Source organism: Mus caroli, chromosome 4 (assembly GCF_900094665.2).
Source record: "Mus caroli chromosome 4, CAROLI_EIJ_v1.1, whole genome shotgun sequence".
In the NCBI taxonomy this organism is placed as follows: domain Eukaryota; kingdom Metazoa; phylum Chordata; class Mammalia; order Rodentia; family Muridae; genus Mus; species Mus caroli.
In genome coordinates, this window is record NC_034573.1 from 96,013,185 (window position 1) to 96,023,496 (window position 10,312).

General features: G+C 42.0%; 1 protein-coding gene across 3 annotated transcripts in view; it reads left to right on the plus strand.

Moving 5' to 3' along the window:
• The window catches only part of Dab1 (DAB adaptor protein 1), an 853,780-nt gene that overhangs the window by 8,228 nt on the left and 835,240 nt on the right, over window positions 1-10,312 (plus strand). For all 3 annotated transcript variants that reach the window (XM_029476417.1, XM_029476418.1, XM_029476419.1), the window contains exon 3: window positions 1,372-1,623. The gene's annotated coding sequence lies outside the window, so the exon portion shown is untranslated. The remainder of the gene's footprint in view (window positions 1-1,371; window positions 1,624-10,312) is intronic.

Below are 10,312 nucleotides of genomic sequence, written 5' to 3' on the forward strand. Positions count from 1 at the left end.
CAGACTGATTTCCAGAGTGGTTGTACAAGCTTGCAATCTCACCAACAATGGAGGAGTGTTGAGGCTGTTCTTTATTTGTAGAGTAAAAATTATTGAAAGGAACAAAATTAGATAATCACTACAGGGATCTAATTATCACTGCATCATTCATATATATATATATATATATATATGCATGAATAAATGCATACATTCCTCTGTTTTAAAGAATATCCCTATTGCATGAGTGCATGATGACTAGGTTGGTAGGTGTTCCAGCACAGGTCAGAGGAGAGCTTTGTAGAGTTGGTTGTACCTTCCACATTTATGTGTATTCCAAAGATTAGACTCAGGCTTCTAGGTTTGTTGGAAAGTGCTTCACCCACTGTGCCATCTAATCACCCACTCTCTCCTCTTCTTTTTTAAGAGTTTCTCACTGAGCAGTCTGTGCTGGTCTCAAATTCCTGATTGTCCTCCTTCACATGATAGATGCTGAGATTATAGATATATACCGTGCCATACCCAGCCCTAAGCTATGTTTTTGAGACTAAGGCATCTGGACCTTTTAGTATGGACTTGTTCTCCGCCCTTTGGAAGAATACCAAGAACAGGACTGGTAGTGAATTAATTAGGGTCCTGGGAGGGAACAGATGGTATACTCAGAAGGATGCTTTAGAGAAAGAACTATTTAAAGACATGTAAGAAGGGTTAAGAACAGACATAAAAGGTTGTCAGATATCTACAGATTGCTGTCAGTGGGCAGTCGTTTTTGTTCTTTGCCCTGAAAGAACAGAGTGGGTATCTGAACCCACTGGGTCATGTAACCATAGAGGAAGGCCAGCAGAGGATCCAGGGCCTTAAGTGCAGGAACCCATTCATTCCCAATAGGGGGTAAGGAGATAGGAGAACAGTAGCCTTTATTGTCTCCTATATTTCCCATTTCATGCTATGCCTCTCTTTGTCCAATCCAGGCCAGAAGTCAGAATTCTAAAACTTATCTTGGTTCATTTCTAAACAGTTGTATAACTACTATACAAAGCAGCGGAATAAAGGGTGTGAGTGAAGTTGAGGGAGGGTTTGCATGGAGCCTTATACAAGTCAGTCAAGCACAAGCTTATTTAGAGTCAGTCCTGTGAAATGGGATGGCTTATGAGAGTCATAGAACTTGAGGACTAGAAGACCCTTAGGATCGCTCAGACAAGATTCACAGACTTCTTCCCATCTAGGCACTGGGTTTATTTGGTGGCTAGCATGGTGCTATTGAAGAAAACCAGTACAAGTAAAGTATAAACAGACAAGGGCCATAAGTGTATGCTAGTATTTTTTTCATGTTACCTAATCTCTCCCATGGAATGAATTTATTAACCTCTCTTCAAATGATTTGATTCATAGACTTATCTGAAAAGCCTAGAATCCTCATTTTTCAGATGAAGAGGTTGGACTTGGAAAAGGAAGGCATGGATGGAATTCTATCTGAACAGATACAAATAGATGTTTACAGACCAGAGAACCATGTGCTTGCATAGGTGGGGCTGCCTCACACACTGGAGTGAATTATTTGAATGAGAGCTATGAGAGGATTCCATGTGTTCTATGTGGGCCCAGGAGATGAAACTAGAACAACACAAGACTAATCAAATTAAGGTAAGTGTAAGTCTGTATTTGTTGAGTCACTTCCCAAATGGTCTCATTGCCTCTGTCCATTGAGATTTCTTTCCCATCGGTATGGACAGATGGTCAGTCTACCGCACAGAACCATCTCATCGTAAAGGCAGCATTGAGGTCAACCTTCCCAGTCCTCCTGCTCTGAGTTGAAGAGACATTGGGTTGAATTAAGAGGATGGTATGAGTCTTCTTTGGAATTTTTTTTTTAAAGACAATAGATTGTCTTTAACCTGATTTGATTTAATTTCTATAGGACAGAGGCAAGGTGGGGGATTTATTTTAACCCTATCTTAGAATCACAAGCCTTCCTGTCTTGAAGAAGCTAGTATGCTTGCCTAGCTCCTCTTTGCGTTTTCTACCACAGGCTCTCTCCATCTGCTCCTTTAGGGTCCCCTCTTCCTTGCCATGTGTCACACTCAGTGACACCTCCACATGAGTTCTTGGCATTGTTAGTGAGGAGACTAGATTTTCTGCTGTAAGAGAGAGAAGCAGGAGAGAACTGGGGCTGTGGGATCTTCTGGATCCAGAGTATCCATGCCCAGTGCTTCTAAACGCTGACCCCATTGCATACACTAGCAAGATTTTGCTGAAAGGACCCAAATATAGCTGTCTCTTGTGAGACGATGCCGGGTCCTAGCAAACACAAGAGTGGATGCTCACAGTCAGCTATTGGATATATCACAGGGCTCCCAATGCAGAAGCTAGAGAAAGTACCCAAGGAGCTAAAGGGATCTGCAACCCTATTGTTGGAACAACATGATGTACTAACCAGAACCCNGGAGCTCTTGNCTCTAGCTGCATATGTATCGAAAGATGNCCTAGTCGGCCATCANTGGAAAGAGAGGCCCATTGGACTTGCAAACTTTATATGCCCCAATATAGGGGAATGCCAGGGCCAAAAGAATGGGAATGGGTGGGTAGGGAATTGGGGGGCGCTATGGGGGACTTTTGGGATAGCATTGGAAATGTAATTGAGGAAAATATGTAATAAAAATATTAAAAATTATAAAAAAAAGAAACACACACACACACACACACACACAAAAGAACCCAGCTTCTATGCTCCAGCATCTCCACCCCTTTCTTCTCTCTCTCTCTCTCTCTGACTCTGCTCCTCCCCTCTCCCCTATCCCCATCCTCAGCAGGAGGAAAAAGACATGCAGAACAAATACCTTGGATTTGAGATGTGATAGATCACCATTTTCCATATCTTATTTCTGAAACTTTGCCTGGAGCAAAGAGGGCTGGGCAGTGTAGCTTCTAGCTGGTTGGTCAACTACTCTGTTAAAGTGCATAGAGCCTGGAAGAACAGATGAATAAACCAAACAGAGGGGGAGTAAATGAATAGATGAAACCAGGGAGCATTCTTGGAGGCCTCATTTGCCTTCTGAAAAGCCACATCTTTCACATACTGGTTTAAAGCCACCTATATTCTTTAACACGGCCTTTGACATCCTAAGAAGATTCAGTTCATGCTGTCATAGGTAAATGCAAGGACTACCTACATGAAGAGTTGGTTCGGGTGCCCCCACCACTGTCTTGTCTTTGTCATTTCCCCTGCTCAGCAAAGAGGAAAACTAAGATGCTATACGCTTAGGTTTATTGAACACCTACTGTGCTGCTTGGGTGATGGGTATTAGCTCATTTGCTCCCTGCAGTTGGCCCACAAATTAGGAGGTGCTATTGTCCACTTTCCATATGGAAAAGTAAAAAGCCAGTGATGTCACTTTTCAGAGCTCTGCAGCTAAGAAGTGCCACATCTAGAATGCAATCATAAAACTGTCTGGCCCCGAGGTTTTATGGCTCCTTTCTTCACAGAGCAACTTCTCTGTAAAGAGCTTTGTAATAGGAAGTTTCATAGAACTGAAACAACTGGGTAATTCGGTGTTGATACATTGGTCAGACTGGTAATTTGAATAAGATAGACGAGGCACAAAATTATAGTCATCTCGTCCATTGTGCTAATTTAATTTTCCAGGTGAATGTATGCTTCTTTGTGAATTAGGTGCCTCCTCCTCCTGGGTCTATTTTAAGAAAGTACTAGAGAAAACATATCCTTCCCTATGTCACCCCATGTCCCCCCTGCCACCAACCCTCATTTTCTTCCTGCCATGATTCCTTCCATGATTTTCTCTTGAGGAAAAGAAGCAGATTGAAAACTGTGGTTATATATGTACCCATTAAAATAGATGTTCTGCCTATAAAAATGAACTTGTGCCGGGGTCTAATAAATTACATTATAATGTGCCCGTTCTCTAGTCTGCAGGGGAATCGCTGTGACGCTCCTGATCACAGCAGCATGAGTCTGAGCTGTTCTGTCACTAGCTCCTTACCTGGCCCAGCTGAGGATTTAATAGACATTCACACCAGAAAGCAAGGTGCCGAATATGAGCATGTCTTGCCCTCAGGAAGATGAGTCTATAGAACAAATCAGGGAGTCTAACAACTGCTGTGCCCAATTTATCTGATGGCTTATGTGTATGGAAGGTGCTACTGGTTCAAAAGAGATTTGACTCTGAAATGAGGAGGGAAAAGAATGTCTGTGCTGAGTTTTGAAATAAGAGATAATCGGATGAGGTGGGTAGCATTGTAGACAGAGAGAACATAAAATACAAAAACACAGAGAGATGAAACAAATCCTGTGTTCTAGGGACTATAGGCAGATGAAACAGTTTGCAATGTGAACTAATGCCTTTAACTTAAAAACCTTGTGTGATGTATGACGGAGTCAGGGCCTCCATGAGCTTAGTGAAACTGTAGAGAGGCCTCTAGCAGGGAGAGATTGAGGATGGATCCCCTGATAGCAAGAACTGGCTGTAGACATGACACATTCCATGTTTCTTCAGCTCAAAGTATAAGACTCAGAACAAAGGAAGATGTCCCTGGAGAGGTAGCTGTAGAGGGTCTTGGATAGGAACTTTACAGAGCAGAGGAATAGGTAACTAGTTTGGAATCTGCCCTGTCTCGCTGCTGATGGTAAAAAGCAATCACCAGAACTACGTTTCTTGTAGGTTTCCATGTGCCAGTCAGTCTGAGACATCCCTTAAACCTTCCTAATGCTTCAGCCCTTTAAGACAGTTCTTAGGTTATAGTGACCACCAACCAGAAAATTATTTTTATTGGTACATCATGACTATAATTTTGCTCTGTTATGAATTGTAATGTAAAGATATGATACATAGAATATCTGATATGCAACCTCAAAGGGGTTATAACCCACAGCTTGAGAATTGAATCAAACTAGTATTTTTCATCTAGGAACCTTTTTTCCTTACATGGAACATTTGCCAATATTCAGAATTACTTAGGTCATCATGGCTGGAGTAATGGGCATATAAAACATATATACAAAGATGCTTTTACACACCCAGAGAGCACAGGTAGATACTCAAAAAGGAATATCTTTCCAGGATGTCAATGGTGCAGAAGCTTTGGGACAATGAAATATCCTGGCTGAATGTTGGAGGAACTTGGTGGGCTGTTGGCAGTGCTTAATTCTGGTCATGGGTCTATGGGAATTTCCTGAAATTTGAGTAAGTCTCTGAATCTTAGGACTGTCCTTGCTCTACAGAGTAGTCTGCTGGGCACATGCTTTCTAAGCCTGCAGCGATGAGGTCAAATTTCTACTCATCCCTCTACCAGTCCTGGGACAATCCTTCTCTATGCTTTTGATTTATTATTTTGTATAAGAGATAATGGTATCTACTTCAGAAAAGTAGGAGTTATTGGGGATACCCATGCAAACCAAGACACATAGCAAATGGTGCACAGACAATGTTTAATAACCATCATTGCCAGGACACCATGACCATGACTAGAGAGTCAAGTCTTGAGGATGGCCTCTAAGATGCTTTCCAACTCCTTCATTTGCTTTCTCTGTGTACAAATGCACACTTGATATGCTTTAAGAGAGAAGTAACTAGGCATGTGTGTCATACAGGGTTCTTGGAGGAAGCCTAGACTGGGAAACTTGGGGAAATTTTATCAGGAGTTCTGAATGTATAAATGGAGTTAGACAAACCAAGAGTAGCGAGGGCTCTTGGAATGTTTGCCTACACCCGGCAAGGCAAGGAGAGAGGTCATTATCAAAGTTTAGCAATAGCCAGCTCTATATAACAGGCCAAATAGTTGTGAGCCTTGTGAATAGCTAGGGAATGCCCATCAGGTTTTACCCTCTTCTTGTACCATTTCTTTTATGGATACTCATACTCTGGTTCTCTGAACCCAAGAGGAAGCCAGAGGGAAAAGCTATAAATCAACCCTTCTGATAGACCAGGAGGGGAAGTCAATCTGAGGACAGAGAAAGTATTGATACTAGTACAGTTTGAGTTTCTAAAGTAGCCACCTGAGGGGTTGGGAATCATGACTTTCCATCAGAGTCAACATATTAATAAGTGTCTCTTTTCAGAGGACAGTAAGCTCCATACACATATCTTTTTATACCATCTTAAGATCATCTTCACAGCCACACCTAGACCCTAGATGAAACACGTCTTCATCCTGATAAAGGTGCATGACTAAGAAGGGAAATAAGGGCTGTCCATGTTGCCAGACAGAAATGGCCCAGCCTTGGTAGGGAATCTGAATAACTGGATGGAACAGTGGTAATGGGAGCCTCAGTTCTGCCTTTGTTACTTGCTAGTTCTGTGACCTCAGGGACTCAGTTTCTTTACATGTTCCCTGGGGTATATAATATACCTATTCAGTAGCACTATCTGGCTTACAGACTTCTTTAAGGGTTCTATGCAATGAGAAGAAATCTGGTACTCACTAACAGTGCTGTCGATTTATTATTGATCTGATGAGCTGCTCCTGGGTGCCGACTATGTGCTGGACCTTGAAGTAAAATCAATGCAACTAAGGCGAGATCCATAACTCTAAGGAAATCCCAATAAAGAATGGGGTTACTTGCAGGGGTTGATAGGATGGTTTTAAAGGTTATATTAACCCTTTGAAATGGAAGACAGAGTTTGTAGATGTATAGGTTTGGGTATGCATTTTTTAAAAAAATATATTCATTAGATTCTCCAGGATATTGAGGAACTTTTAAATTGAGGAATCCTTGAGATGGAAAAATTATAGATGGACCCAGTAAAACAGGTCTTCCAACCATAACACAGCACGAAGTGTTCAGCGTGAAGAACACACAATTGGAAACAGGACCCCATAGAAAGTAACCCTTCATGGATATATTTGGGTTAGGGAGAGAAATTTCATGAGGAGATATTGGTTCCATCGAAATACTTAACTTTCCAGTCCTCAGATACCAGATCTGGAGGTGTTAGCACTCAAGGAGCCAATTGACAACCCACCAGTGGTATGCCAGAATGGGAAGCCTAGGGTCACATTCTGTCTTTAGGTTTTATTATCTTATGGGGAGAGTATGTGAAGATGATCACAATGAAGGGATGATGGAGAGAGAACTGTGTGTGTGCATGTGTGTGTGTGTGTGCGTGTGCGTGTGCATGTGCGTGTGTGTGTGTGTGTTTGCTTGCCCTTCCTGTGTGTGAGGTGCCACGGTTGAATGAGTAAGACACTTTTATAAGATGTGGGTGGGTGTGTGGATGACTGTCAGGAGACGGAGGAGATTATATCTTTTGAAATATCTTGCTGACCTCAAAGGTGTGTACCTCTTCAAAGGCTGTTTTAACTAACACACATAGGTATCATTAGACCCTTCTACATCATTCTGATAGCCTTAACTTTCACCAAGATTGGGAACCAAGGAAGAGTCTCTTTTGGAGTTCTTGAAGATTCCCATAGGGATCAATGATAAATACTAACTTTAACATTTCTTTACCTAGGAAATCTCAAGGGGAAAGTGACACTGATTTTCCATCCATCAGATATTTCTTAAGCACATATGTAGAAGAAACTGAACATACATGATAGATACAGGGGTGGGTAAAGGGGGAGAGGAAGTTTATCCTTATTGAATTGAAGGCATCTAATGTGCCTTAATCAGTATATCAGTTTCACAGGAGGCTATCATATTCATTTTACATTTACAGAATCAGGTTGGACAATTTGTCCAAGATTTAAAGTTGTGACCCCTGGAATGTCAGCTTTAGACTGAGGTGCAGTTATTTCAAACTGGGCTGTTTTCTGAATCTCTGCCCTCTGGCATTGTGTGGGAACATACCCATGAGAAGACACATCCTCTAATTGGTGCCCAGTGCAACCCAATGAAAGGAAGGGTAGGGATGCTGAAGAACCAGTCAGTGCTCACATTTTGCTGGAGGAACTGATATCTTAATCAAACCCTGGAAACTGGTTAACATACACTGGCTGGAAGACAAGAAGGTGGGTTGGGGAAAACCTGTGAACATCTGTGTCAGTCTTGGTGTGGGGAAGGTTAAGGGCAATCGACCAAGTACTGTAATGGCTGTAGAATCTAAGCCCGGGAGAGTAGATAGGGAAGAATTATGAAGAATGTTACATGTGTTGTGTTCAATACAAACTTTAATGACATTAGGAAGCCCCCATCTCTTTTCATCAGCCTTAATCTTTTAACACAAAACACCCATTGGCCCTTTCTTCAATCCAACATGTCTCTCCATAAATCAGGAGAAAATTCCAGGTTTTCGCATGGCTCTCTTGTTACCAAGAGAATGTTGAATGTGATGGATGGTGGATTTCAGAGATGATACAACAGAACTGTCCTGCCTTTCTCATTTACAAAGCAATTTTTATCCATGTATCCTGTTCTTTACTTTGATCCTTCTGGCTGAGGTGGGAGGTTCCCACAGTCACTGCTGCTAAATTACTGGCTTTCTTACTGATGAACTTCCCTTATGATCCATGACTGTCCTTTCTGTTGCTACCAACTTTACTTATTATAGCTGTGTGATAAGCAGAGGCATATAGAAGGATGAGGGCTAGTGTGTCAGGATAGTGTGTCAGTGTGTTAGCCAGCAGAGCTGATGGAATGTTGGGTTTCAGCTCCATTGACCTGGTTGGCTCTTCCATCAGGATAGGAACTCCCCTGAGGGTGCCTTGTCGGACACCCTTCCATGCTGCACACGCCAGTCTACTTCACAGGAGGCCAGTAGCAACTGCTCAAATCGTAACTGCCGGTATTCATGCTGTCACAAACTTGAGTGTACCTGTGGATTTGGTTTTGCATTATATCTAACTCTTGCTTGATTTTTAAGCATGGATGATTCTTTTCTTCTTGTAATTCAAAATCTCCAGATCTTGTTTAGTATTTTGTATATGAGTAGAAACCACACAAGGTTGTAGACAGGCATCTGCTTTTTGGGTTGGTTCTGGAATTTGTGTGTGTGTGTTTTAGCTGTGTGGTCTCTAGCAAGTCACAGTATACTTTTGCTTGTTATCTCCTTACCACTATAATGGAGAAGGCAATGATTTTCAGCTTAGCATAGTTGTGAAATTAAGACATGATGCAGATAAAAGTATATCACTCAGTGCCTGATACTTTGTAGCTGCCTAGTGAATGAATGAACCAATCAATCAATCAATCAATCAATCAACCAGAATTGCAAACTGCTTGTAGTTTAATATATAATGAAATATTATATAGCTAGATTCAAGACACAATGTCCCAGCAAGATGAAAATGTCTCTATTACCAACCACAGTGGGCAGGCAGTGGAGATAGGTAGCCCCATAACCCCTCACTCATCTGAGTGATCTAAGTTGTCTTGCTGTAGTATTGAATAATGAGGACTGCAGAGCGTGTTTGCTTTTGTGGGAGAATGATGTTTGGAAGACATCTTTCCCACGGGAGTAGAACTTGATCTCTTAACTACACCAAGCAGCATTTTGTCACTGCTAGGTTCTGACACTTTCACTTTTAGGTACTGCTCCAGTTACATCTGCCCTACCTCTTCTCTGTAGAAAAGCTGCCCAAGAATTAGGACTTTACTCCTCCCTCTTTGAGTGTTATTTTGAGCTCAGTGCTGGACCTGGCTCATTACAACTGCTCAGTGATTTTTAAGTGACTAGATAATTGAAGATCATGTTCTCTAGAGTGGATGCTAAGTCAGCCTACAGCCCAGCTTGTGAGGAATCCTACAACAGAGTGTGTCAAGAGAAACATGGGTCCTCTCTTCATGCTTCACAAAGCTGCCCAGAGGGTCATGAAAGCCAAGTAGCTCTCCCATTACTGTCTGCACGTTGAACCTTTGAGTAACATCTATTCATTCTATTGCCCAAGCAGGTCAAAGAGAGGTGCATGTAGGCAGGGATGGGAGAGGGGAGGGTGCTCTCTAAATACATAACATTTTACAGGCAAGAAAGCTAAGGCTTCAGATGGCTTAGGCACATGCCCAAAATTGCTTGCCCTGTTACTGCATCACGGAGATCACTACAAACACATTGTGTCCTTGTTATGACTCCTTAGTGTTTATATATAGGCCCGTGTAGGCACACTCACACGTAGAAGCATCCTCAACATCTTTTAGCACTGTACCTAGTACACAGGAGAGGGTGGACCACAATCAAAATAATGGCAGATTAGAGTGATCTTCTCTTTGTAATTTCTCTATGGTTTCATCCGTGAACACATTTAGCCTCGGAATGGCTGTTGGAGGCACTGTGGTGACTAATATCCTCTTTTTTTTGATTTTTAATATTTTTATTACATATTTTCCTCAATTACATTTCCAATGCTATCCCAAAAGTCCCCCATAGCGCCCCCCACTTCC